We start from the raw sequence: 13,069 nt of genomic DNA, 5'->3' as shown, positions 1-13,069 counted from the left end.
AATACAACAAAAGTAGATTGCAAAACAACAAACAATGCATAGCAAATAAAACAACAATGGATAAAAAACAAAAAAAAATAGATGAGAGAAAAAATGTAGAAAACAAACAAAACAACAATAGATACCAAACAAAACAATAGATAACAAACAAAATAACAATAGATAATAAACCAAACAATAATACATAACACACAAAACAACAATAGATAACAAACAAAACAACAATAGATTACAAACAAAGCAATAATAGAAAAAACAAAACAATAATAGATAACAAACAAATCAATAATAGATAAAAACAAAACAATAATAGATAAAAACCAAAACCACCAAAAATAACAAACAAAACAATAATAGATAACTAACAAAACAACAATAGATAACAAACAAAACAATAATAGATAACAAACAAAACATTAATAGATAAAAAACAAAACAAGAATAAATAAAAACAAAACAACATTAGATAACAAACAAAACAATAATAGATAGCAAACAAAACAATAATAGATAACAAACAAAACAACAATAGATAACAAACAAAACAACAATAGATAACAAACAAAACAACAATAGATAACAAACAAAACAATAATAGATAACTAACAAAACAACAATAGAAAACAAACAAAACAACAATAGATAACAAACAAAACAACAATAGATAACAAACAAAACAATAATAGATAACAAACAAAACAAAAATAGATAAAAAACAACAACTATAGACAACAAACAAAACAACAATAGATAAAAAACAACAACTATAGATAACAAACAAAACAATAATAGATAACAAACAAATCAACAATAGATAACAAACAAAACAACAATAGATAACAAACAAAACATTAATAGATAAAAAACAAAACAATAATAAATAAAAACAAAACAACATTAGATAACAAACAAAACAATAATAGATAGCAAACAAAACAATAATAGATAACAAACAAAACAACAATAGATAACAAACAAAACAATAATAGATAAAAAACAAAACAATAATAGATAACAAACAAAACAACAATAGAAAACAAACAAAACAATAATAAATAAAAAACAAAACAATAATAAATAAAAACGAAACAACATTAGATAACAAACAAAACAATAATAGATAGCAAACAAAACAATAATAGATAACAAACAAAACAATAATAGATAACAAACAAAACAATAATAGATAACAAACAAAACAATAATAGATAACAAACAAAACAATAATAGATAACAAACAAAACAACAATAGATAACAAACAAAACAATAATAGATAACAAACAAAACAACCATAGATAAAAAACAAAACAATAATAAATACAAACAAAACAACATTAGATAACAAACAAAACAATAATAGATAACAAACAAAACAATAATAGATAACAAACAAAACAATAATAGATAACAAACCAAACAATAATAGATAACAAACAAAACAATAATAGATAACAAACAAAATAACAATAGATAACAAACAAAACAATAATAGATAACAAACAAAACAACAATAGATAACAAACAAAACAATAATAGATAACAAACAAAACAACAATAGATAACAAACACAACAACAATAGATAACAAACAAAATAACAATAGATAACAAACAAAACAATAATTGATAACAAACAAAACAATAATAGATAACAAACAAAACAATAATAGATAACAAACAAAACGATAATAGATAAAAAACAAAACAATAATAGATAACAAACAAAACAATAATAGATAACAAACAAAACAACAATAGATAACAAACAAAACAATAATAGATAACAAACAAAGCAACAATAGATAAAAAACAAAACAATAATAAATAAAAACAAAACAACATTAGATAACAAACAAAACAATAATAGATAACAAACAAAACAATAATAGATAACAAACAAAACAATAATAGATAACAAACAAAACAATAATAGATAACAAACAAAACAATAATAGATAACAAACAAAACAATAATAGATAAAAAACAAAACAATAATAGATAACAAACAAAACAATAATAGATAACAAACAAATCAACAATAGATAACAAACAAAATAACAATAGATAACAAACAAAACAATAATACATAACAAACAAAACAATAATAGATAACAAACAAATCAACTATAGATAACAAACAAAACAACAATAGATAACTAACAAAATAACAATAGATAACAAACAAAACAATAATAGATAACAAACAAAACAACAATAGATAACAAACAAAACATTAATAGATAAAAAACAAAGCAATAATAAATAAAAACAAAACAAAATTAGATAACAAACAAAACAATAATAGATAACAAACAAAACAACAATACATAACAAACAAAACAATAATACATAACAAACAAAACAACAATAGATAAAAAACAACAACTATAGATAACAAACAAAACAACAATAGATAAAAAACAACAACTATAGATAACAAACAAAACAATAATAGATAACAAACAAATCAACAATGGATAACAAACAAAACAACAATAGATAACAAACAAAACATTAATAGATAACAAACAAATCAATAAAAGATAACAAACAAAACAATAATAGATAACAAACAAAACAATAATAGATAACAAACAAATCAACAATAGATAACAAACAAAACAACAATCGATAACAAACAAAGCATCAATAGATAACAAACAAAACAATAATAGATAACAAACAAAACAACAATAGATAACAAACAAAACAACAATAGATAACAAACAAAACAACAATCGAGAACGAACAAAACAATAATAGATAACAAACAAACTAACAATAGATAACAAACAAAACATCAATAGATAACCAACAAAACAATAATAGATAACAAACAAATCAACAATAGATAACAAACAAAACAACAATAGATAACAAACAAAACAATAATAGATAACAAACAAAACAACAATAGATAACAAACAAAACAATAATAGATAACAAACAAAACAAGAATAGATAACAAACAAAACAACAATAGATAACAAACAAAACAATAATAGATAAATACAAAAAAAACAATCGAGAACAAACAAACAACAATAGATAAGAAGAAATAACATTTGATAAACAAACAAAATTACAATAGGTAACAAACAAAACAACAATAGATAACAAACAAAACAATAATAAATAACAAACAAAACAACAATCTAGAACAAACAAAAACACAATAGATAACAAACGAAACAACAATAGATGACAAAAAATAGGTAACAAACAAAATAACAATAGATAACAAACAAAACAACTATACATAACAAACAAAACAACAATAGATAATAAACAAAACAACAATAGATATCTAAGATGACAACAATAGATAACAAATAAAAAACAATTGGTAGCAACTAAACAGCAATAGATTACAAGCGAAAAATCAATGTATAACAAATAAAAAACAATAAATAACAAAAACAACAATAGATAACAAAAAATGTATAGGAAATAAAACAACAATAGATTGCAAACAAAAGAATAATAGATAATAAACCAAACAATAATAGATAAAAACAAAAGCACAATTTATAACAAACAAAGCAACAATAGATAGCAAACAAAACAACAATAGATAGCAAACAAAACAAAAATAGATAAAAACAAAACAACAATAGATAATAAACAAAACAACAATAGATAATAAACAAAACAACAATAGATAACAAACAAAACAACAATAGATAAAAACAAAACAACAATAGATAATAAACAAAACAACAAGAGATAACAAACAAAACAACAATAGATAAAAACAAAACAACAATAGATAAAAATAAAATAACAATTGATTACAAACAACAAAAAGTACTTAAAAAAACAAAACAACAACAGATAAAACAAAACAGCAATAGATAACAAACAAAACAATAATAGATAAAAACAAAACAATAATAGATAACAAACAAAACAACAATAGATAACAAAGAAAATGACGGATAACAAACAAAACAATAGATAGCAAACAATACAACAAAAGATAATAGTCAAAGCAACAATAGATAACAATCAAAACAACAGTAGATAACAAACAAAACAGCAATCGATAACATTTGGTTAATGGATTCTGGACCATGCAGTAATTTCTGGTTGGGCCTCTAGATGCCATACTAGTGGGTAATTGTTACGGCTTTACCTTATCATGGGCTACAAAAAATTTTCTTGTCTGTTTCTTTCTTATTTTCCCTCTCTGTCCTGCTCCAACCAAGTCTGCCGACCTGCTCCACAAACCCCCAAACCTCAACAATCATGACAAATCTCCAAAAAAGAAACACGAATAAACCTAGAACCCCATCCTCCAACGTAGACCCCTACTATCAGGTCTCCTTCTTCAACATCAGGGGTCTACGTTCCAACCTTCCAGAGGTTAAAACACAATTACAGGAGACGAAACCGGACATATTCTTTCTAAGTGAAACTGGCATAGGGCCAACCACTTCTCTACGCGAATTCATAATTAAAGGATACTATAACTTAACATCTAAATCTGACCCCCAAGATCGCCATGAGCATGGAATATGTGCCTACATCAAAGATGTCTTTCCATGTGGTAGTGATATCTCCAGAGAAGACTCTAATTTACCTTATATGTGCTTTCGGGTTGCACTAGCTTACACCACTGCATTTATATTTGCCCTTTATCGCCCCCACAACAGCGGGGTTACTATCTTTAAGAGCATATCTGAGAAAATTGACCACATCCTGTCTGCTCATCCTTCGGCTAATATTCACATTTACAGTGACTTCAATGTCCATAATGTGGAATGACTGACCCACTCAAATAAAACCGATGACGAGGGGAGGTTTTGTCATGATTTTGCCATTGCCTATGACCTCACTCAGATTGTTCATGAACCCACCTGTGTGTCCGATACACCCGGTCAATATGCAAGCCTTCTAGAGCTTTTCCTCACAACTTCCCTGAGCTGTGTTCATGTTCCGTTCTATCTCGTCTGGGATCCTCTGACCACTCTGTTGTAGCAGTTAAGATAAAAATGAAATGTAATAAGTCTTCAGACGTACCTCTCCACCGTACTGTATATCGATGCTCTATGGCTGACTGGGATAGCTTCCGTACATTCATATCTGACCTACCTCTGCGTTCCATGTTTAAAAAGGATGTGTCCTCTCTAGTATCAGATCTGACCGAATGGTTAATTGTAGGCATAGACCGATTCATACCATCCAAAAAATTCCAACAAAAACCTAACAGCCAGCCATGGTTCTCCCCTGAATGTGTTGCTGCCATCGCGCACAGAAATCACTTTTTCAATAGATACCAACGTAATAGATGTACTGAGACTCAAGCTGCTTCCAGGACTGCCAGTAACCACTGTAAAAGAGTAATAAAACATGCAAGAGGGCTATATGCTCAGTCTGTTAAATCCAAAGTAGCTGAGCAGCAGCTTAGTTCCCAGCAGTTCTGGCAAATAGCAAACAGAATCTTGAACAGAAGCGTGCGTTTTATCCCAGCATCAGACAAGGCCAGACTATTTGCCAAGAACTTTGTAGCTAATTCTACCCTACGCGACAATGGCGATCAACTCTTTGTATTTCCTCCTATAACAGACAACACGCTCTGCAACATACAAGTATCTGTGCGTGAGGTCGCCAAGCTAATCAATAACCTTGATTCCAGTAAAGCAATTGGGACTGACGGCATTCCAGTTATAGTATTGAAAAAGCTCCAACCAGAACTTGCCCCCATACTTACAAAATTGTTTAAGCGTTGCCTTAAGGAGAAGTGCTTTCCAACACCCTGGAAAACCTAATCAGTATGCCTTGTAATTAAGAATTCAGGTGTAAAGTCATCTCCCTCTCAGTACAGACCAATAAGTCTCCCGTGTGTCATGAGTAAGTTATTGGAATCCATATTAAATAAAGAAGTAGGCAACCACCTCAACAGAAATAACCTTCTTAGTGACATGCAATATGGTTTCCACTCTGCAAGATCTACAGCAGATGTGCTAACGGTTATATCACATAGGATTAGTGAATCTCTTGACAAAGGTTTCCTTTCCAGGGCAATTGCTCTTGACATATTGAAGGCCTTCGATAAGGTATGGCATCAGGGCCTAATTCACAAGATTTGCAGCTACGGTATAACTGGAAATGTTTTCTTAATCATTAAATCATTTCTCTCTGATAGGTTCATAAGAGTAGTGGTTGATGGGCAGAAATCAGAGGCCTGCAGTATTAATGCTGGAGTCTCCCAGGGGTCAATCCTAGGCCCAACTTTCTTCCTGATCTACATCAATGATCTCCCAAAACACATACTTAAATCATTCGTTGACATCTATGCTGATGACACGACCATCTATGGCAACACATCAAAAGCCGTAAATGACAAAGTTCTCTCTAATTCTCTCTCCTCTGATCTTGAGCGCGCGGTACAATGGGGAAGAGGTGGCTGGTCACTTTAAATGCATCCAAAACCAAGCTTCTATCTTTACATCATCAGCACTCTGATCCCTACCTGGCATCAATTGAAATGGATGGCTCTCGTCTTTGGAAGGCTCCATGTTTTGACAATCTTCTGGGTTTGACCTTTACTCCTGATCTGAAATGGAACACGTACATCAAATCTGTTGCCAGGGACGCTGGGAAAATGGTGGGATCCTTCTACCGCTCCAGAAGATATCTCACTACTGATGCAATTCTCTATCTGTATAAAAGCTAAGTACGTCTAATGATAGAGTACTGCTGGCTTATCTGGGCAGGAGCTGCTAAAAACAGCCTATCCTGCCTTGACAGAGTACAAAATAGAATTCGTGGTTTGGTGGGGGATGCCCTTTTCTCTTCCCTGCAGCCTCTCTCCCACAGAAGAGACGTTTCGAGCCTGTTTTTGTTTTATCGTTATTTTCATGGCAAGTGCTCGTCTGAGCTCCAATCCTCCTCGTCAATCTTTCACAAGAAACACCCGTCTGGGTGAAACTACTCTCAATAATTTTCCCCACTCTTTATCTGTGCCTAATCCAAACATAGATTCTATGAGCAGAGCTTCTTTCTCAGCTTCTTTCTCAGAAGTGCACGTTTGTGGAACTCTCTTCCGTTTGCCTGTTTCCCACCTGACTACAACTTGGATGTCTTCAAATCCAACATAAGCAAACTCCTGACAAACCGCCCCCTTAATCAAGAACTCTATCAAGAACCCCAATACTAACGATTACTACAATACTATCTCATTGATTACTGTACACGCAATAACCCTTATTCCTGAGTGGCCTCCGAGCCTTGATAAGTGGTGACCCCCATGTAAAAAACAAAAAAAAAACAAAAAAACAAAACAAAACAACAATCGATAACAAACAAAACAACAATAGATAAAAAAGAAAAAATAGTTAATACGAGAGAAGGAAAAGAGAATTAATGTATTTAGTTTTCGCTCAACATGCTTAGTGACGAGACGAGCGCTATTGTTTTCTCTGCTCGTTTTTCTTGGTCCTGTTCCCGACTATAGCAGTCATTACTGTTGGAGACAGAGAAAGAGGAGTTGTTCCTATCCGTCATTAAATACGCGATGTTTAACTTTTCTTCGTTTTTCTATCGGTTGGATCGACGCATTCAAACTTTCTGATGTTCTTTTACAATGTCGGTGGAATATCTTGCTGCTTTAGTAGGAGTTATTGTATCGGTCATTATCAGTAATCATCGCTCATTGATACTAAGCGGTGGTGTTCTTCTTCTTCTTCTTCTTCTTCTTCTCATCATCATCATCATCATCATCATCATCATCATCATCATATTATTACGCTTATAGCTCCGTCCGTTATCATGCTGTGCATCCCTAAAAAGGAAAGTTGAATATTCCAAATAAAAAATTGGTGTCGCTGTTGAGGCAAAGCGAATAAAAACGATTTGTCTTTCTTGGCCTTTTGGCTAAGATCAAAGTGTAGTATCTGTTCTTCAGGAAATCCTTTACGACTAAGACAATTTTTTCTCCACAAAAAAAAACGACCCTGGTGTCTAAATCTGTCCCTTGGGGAGGCATTGTGAATAGGTATTATGTTTAATGTAACAAAGTTTTAATATTAAAAAAGTAACTGGAAAAAGTTATTTCTTATTTAATTACAAAATGCCCTGGAAATGTCACTTCTGATTAATTATAAAATGCCCTCGAAAATGTCCGTTCTGATTATTTTTTGATTACTTGCCTCCCCACAAGGACGGATTTGGACATGAGGTCGGTTAAAAATTTAGGGGAAAACAAGCTCCCCAAAACGGGCACTCTGATCAATAACAAAAATAAAAATTGTATCAGTAATGAAGGATTTCTCCGCCATTAACAAAGACCAAAAAAGGGGGGGGGATTTAAGTCACTGGAATGCTGAAACTGATACTACACCCAGAAATGTTGAAGCAATGGTTGCCTAATCACTAACCGTTTTATGTATTACTTTCGAAAAGCTGCTGAAAGAGTTTATGATTTAAACATTACTTTATTTCAAGTATATTTTAAGCAGTGGGTTACGGTATATGAAGTCCTGGAAATTACTCAAACCGTTTACAATTTGAACATTACTTTATTTCATGTATATTTTTAACAGTGGGGTGGGGGATATTAAATCAGTCCCGAAAATGAATGAAACCGTTTACGCATTACACATAACTTTATTTAATGTATATTTTTAACATTGGGGTGGAAAATATGAATGAAGTCGATTCCGGAAATGGCTGCAACCATTTACGTTTTGGGCATTACTTTATTTAATGTATATTTTTAAGAGTAGGATGGGAGATAAGAAGTCAGTCCCGGAAATGGCTGAAAAATGTTACTATTTAGACATTACTTTATTTCATGTATATTTTCAACAGTGGGGCGGGGATTATAAGTCAGTTCCAGAAATGGCTGAAACAGTTTACTATTTAGACATTACATTATTTCATGTATATTTTTAGCAGTGGGTTTGAGATATAAATTTGGTCCCGGAAATGGCTGAAATGGTTTACTATTTAGACATTACATTATTTCATGTATATTTTTAGCAGTGGGTTGGGGGATATAAAGTTGGTCCCGAAGATGGCTGAAACAGTTTACTATTTAGACATTACATTATTTCATGTATATTTTTAGCAGTGGGTTTGGGATATAAATTTGGTCCCGGAAATGGCTGAAACAGTTTACTATTTAGACATTACATTATTTCATGTATAGTTTTAGCAGTGGGTTGGGGATATAAAGTCAGTCCCGGAAATAGCTGAAACAGTTTACGATTAAAACATTACTTTATTTAATGTATATTTTCAACAGTGGGGTGGTGGACATCAAGTGCAAATATAGACTATCAAAAGTGTCGCCCAGTATTGAATGAGATAGATGGAAAACATATAGTAGCAAAATATCCAGCGTCACCCAGGATCGAATGAGATAGGTGAACGATATATATATTAGCAGAATATGCGGCGTCACCCGGGATTGGATAAGATAGGTGAAACATATATACTATGAGAATACCCAGAATTTATTGATTTGTTTGTAATGAAATAATCAGCCCAGGCAATATATCAAAGTAAATTATTTAAGTGAGGAGAGAGGACAGAGTGAGTTAAAGTTATGAAAAATAATTGTCGTAACATATCCAAGAATTATGAAATGATGAAATGTGAGTTACTTGATTGGTGTGTTTGTCATGATAAAATAATCCCAGACAATATATCAAATATATTATATAAGTAGGAGGGAGAGGCATAATGTGGGTTTTTAATTATAAAAATTATTGTCGAAATTAGTAACATATCCAGGATTATGAACAAAGATTAAATGCGAGTTAATCGATTGTGTGTTTATAATAAAATAATCAGCCCAGGAAATATATCAAAGTAATTATGTTAGTAAGAGAGGGCGATAAGGATGGTTTAAATTATGAAAAATAATTGTCGAAATTAGTAACATATCCAAGAATTATGAAAAATGATAATATGTTATTTAAAGCATTAGTGTGTTTGCAATGAAATAATCAGACCAGACAATATATCAAAGTTATTATTTTAGGGGGCCGATGATTTGGGTTAAAATGATGAAAAATGATTGTCGACATTAATAATATATCCAAGAATTAAGAAAAATGACCAAATGTGAGTTAATTAATTTGTATGTTTGAAATGAAATAATCATCCCAGATAATATATCAAAGTTATGATTTTAGTAGTGGGGGGGTTGATAATGTGGGCTAAAATATTTAAAAAATTGTCGAAATGAGTAACATATCCAAGAATTAAGAAAAAATGATGAAGTTTGAGTTAATTGATAGTTGTGTTTTTTTATAAAATAATCAGCCCAGACAATATCTCAAAGTAATTTTTTTTAGTAATAAAGGGCGACGAGGATGATTTAAATTATAAAACATTATTGTCGAAATTAGTAACATATCCAACAATTACGAAAACTGACGAAATGTGATTTAATTGATTGGTGTGCTTATAATAAAATAATCAGCCTAGACAATATATCAAGGTTATTTTATAAGTAAAGGGAAAGGAGATAAGGAAGGCTTAAATTATGAAAAATTATTGTCGAAATTAGTAATATATCCAGGAATTACGAATAAATGATGAAATATTAGTTGATTGGTGTGTTTGTAAGGAAATAATCAGAGTAGATAATATATCAAAGTTATTATTTAGTATAGAGGGAAGGGGAAAATGTGGGTTAAAATTATGAAAAATGATTGTCGAAATTAGTAACATATTCAAGAATTATGAAAAATGATGAAATGGAGGTTAATTGATAATTGTGTTTGTAATGAAATAATCATCCCAGCAAATGTATCAAAGTTATTATTTTAGTATGGTTGGGCGACAACGTTGGTTTAAATTATAAAAAATATTGTCAAAATTAGTAATATATCCAAGAATTACGAAAAATTATGAAATGTGAGTTGATTGATGTGTGTGTTTGTAATGAAATAATCAGCCTAGACAATATATCAAAGTTATTATTTTGGTAAGGTGTGGATATGATGAGTTTAAGTGATGAAAAATTATTGTCAAAATTAGTACCATATCCAAGAATTATTAAAAATGATGAAATGTGAGTTAATTGATAATTGTGTTTTTTTATAAAATAATCAGCCGATACAATATATCAAATTATTTATTTTAGTAAAGGGAAGGGCGATAATGTGGGTTGAAATTATAAAAAATTATTTTCGAACATAGTAACATATTCAATAATTATGAAAAAATGATAAAATGTGAGTTAATTGACCGGTGTGTTTGTAATGAAATAATCATCCCAGGAAATATATCAAAGTTATTATTTTAATAAGGGGGCGATAAAGTTTTAATAAAAAAACTAGAATAATATTATTGAGTCTTCATTCATGCTGAACACAACGCTCACAGCATGCCCAGCAACAATATATTACATAGGAAAAATGCTGCTGTGGAATTTCCACAGGTCCCGCTAGTTATTATTATTATTATTATTATTATTATTATTATTATTATTATTATTATTATTATATGGTGGTGGTGGTGGTGGTGGTGGTACTGTAGTTTTTGCTGCTGTTGCTGTTGTCTCTCTCCCTTCTTTTTTAAATTCCATTTTCATTCCAAACAAGGCACAGTGGCATGTAAGTGGGCTACTATCGGGGACATAATTACATGGATACTATGTAGAGAGTTGAGCAGCAAGATGTCTGTTCACATTACACTTGAACTTCTGCATGTCAGTACAGTTGGGAAAACAGAGTCTAGCTGTTCTGGAGAAGAAACTATTAGAGTAAAAGGCTTTCTTACATCTAGGGATCTCTACTGTGTAGAGATGGGATTTTGCTGATTGCCGCATTTGTATTTACGTCGAGGGGGTACAAGTGCCTGTAGTTCGTCGGAACATCCACCATTAAAATACTTGTAGAACAGGCAGAGGGATAAAAAATTTCGTCGATGGGACAGAGGTTGAAGCTTAGAAGACAGTTTGGGATCTATCAGGTTGGCGACTCTCTTTTGAACCCTGTCCAAGAGCGAGAAACTAGTAGCAGGTGAACCAATCCAAATGTTACAACAATACTCTATACATGGGCGAATAATTGCCTTATAGAGATACACGATACTTTCAGGCGTAAGTAACTTTCTAGCAAGGTAGAGAGAGCCCGCCTTCTTCGCAGCGGCTCCGGCTATGCTCATAATATATCTGTTCCAACTCATGTTCCCTGTGAATGTTAAGCCGAGACGTTTGAAATAATAACTATCAAGGAATGTATCTTTAGCCATAGCTATTGACGGTTGAGGAGGTGTCTTGTAATTATTGAAGGAAACAAGCTTAGACTTGGCAGCATTGAATGTGACGATCCATTTTTATCCCCATTCCACTACAGATTGGAGGTCTTCCTCTAGTGTTTCTGCTATTTCTTTAAATATCCATTTGTTGTCCCCTCGTGCCTGTTATAGAGCGTGGTGTCATCAGCAAATATACTCATCACAGAGACATCAAAGATTAACAAAATCTATGAAAACAGTAAATGTAGACTATGGCGAGAAAGAGCCGAGCAGATAAACCATATTCAGTAAATTTAGTAAAATAGCCCCAAAGAAATGCACAAAAACGTACTCAACTGCATGTTGAAGGAAGTCCACTGGGAACTATGCAAGTGTATTAATTTCAAACATAGGCACAAATGGTGTCAACTAAAACCGAAGATTTAGTAGCCGATAAAAAGGCAAGCCTTAGGGTCGCACTTGAATATAGTTGACCACTTTTTAAATTATTTTAGTACAAAAGATTACAAACTACATGAGCTAAATCTACACTTAAGATATTGCTGTGATCACTTACCCGTCGTTGACTGGTATTTCAGCTAGTCTTATTCTGTGGCAAACACAACGACTCATTGATCATTAATTGTTATAACCCTGTAAATTAGTCTGAGCTCACTATTAAATCAAACATACAAGTATGTAATTTGTTCGAATTCGACGTTATCTACAATATGAAACAAACATGAAAGATTTTATTAAGAAAATTTAATTAACTGGAAAAATGCCAATTTTATCTGTGTTTCACGTGAATTAGCGAATCATTTCTTTTTTTAAATTTTTCTTGTGTTTTTTCCCACTTCTCTATATTTTC

At 31.5% G+C, this 13,069-nt stretch overlaps 1 pseudogene; it reads left to right on the top strand.

Annotated features, from left to right (window-relative positions):
- The first annotated feature begins 7,857 nt into the window (after positions 1-7,857).
- Positions 7,858-7,949, top strand: LOC145263996 (U2 spliceosomal RNA; annotated as a pseudogene).
- The last annotated feature ends 5,120 nt before the right edge of the window (positions 7,950-13,069 follow it).

Source organism: Euprymna scolopes, chromosome 39, assembly GCF_053919585.1.
Source record: "Euprymna scolopes isolate OS-2025 chromosome 39, ASM5391958v1, whole genome shotgun sequence".
In the NCBI taxonomy this organism is placed as follows: domain Eukaryota; kingdom Metazoa; phylum Mollusca; class Cephalopoda; order Sepiida; family Sepiolidae; genus Euprymna; species Euprymna scolopes.
The sequence above is the reverse complement of the archived record's forward strand: the minus strand, read 5'-3'. Positions and strand labels throughout refer to the sequence as shown.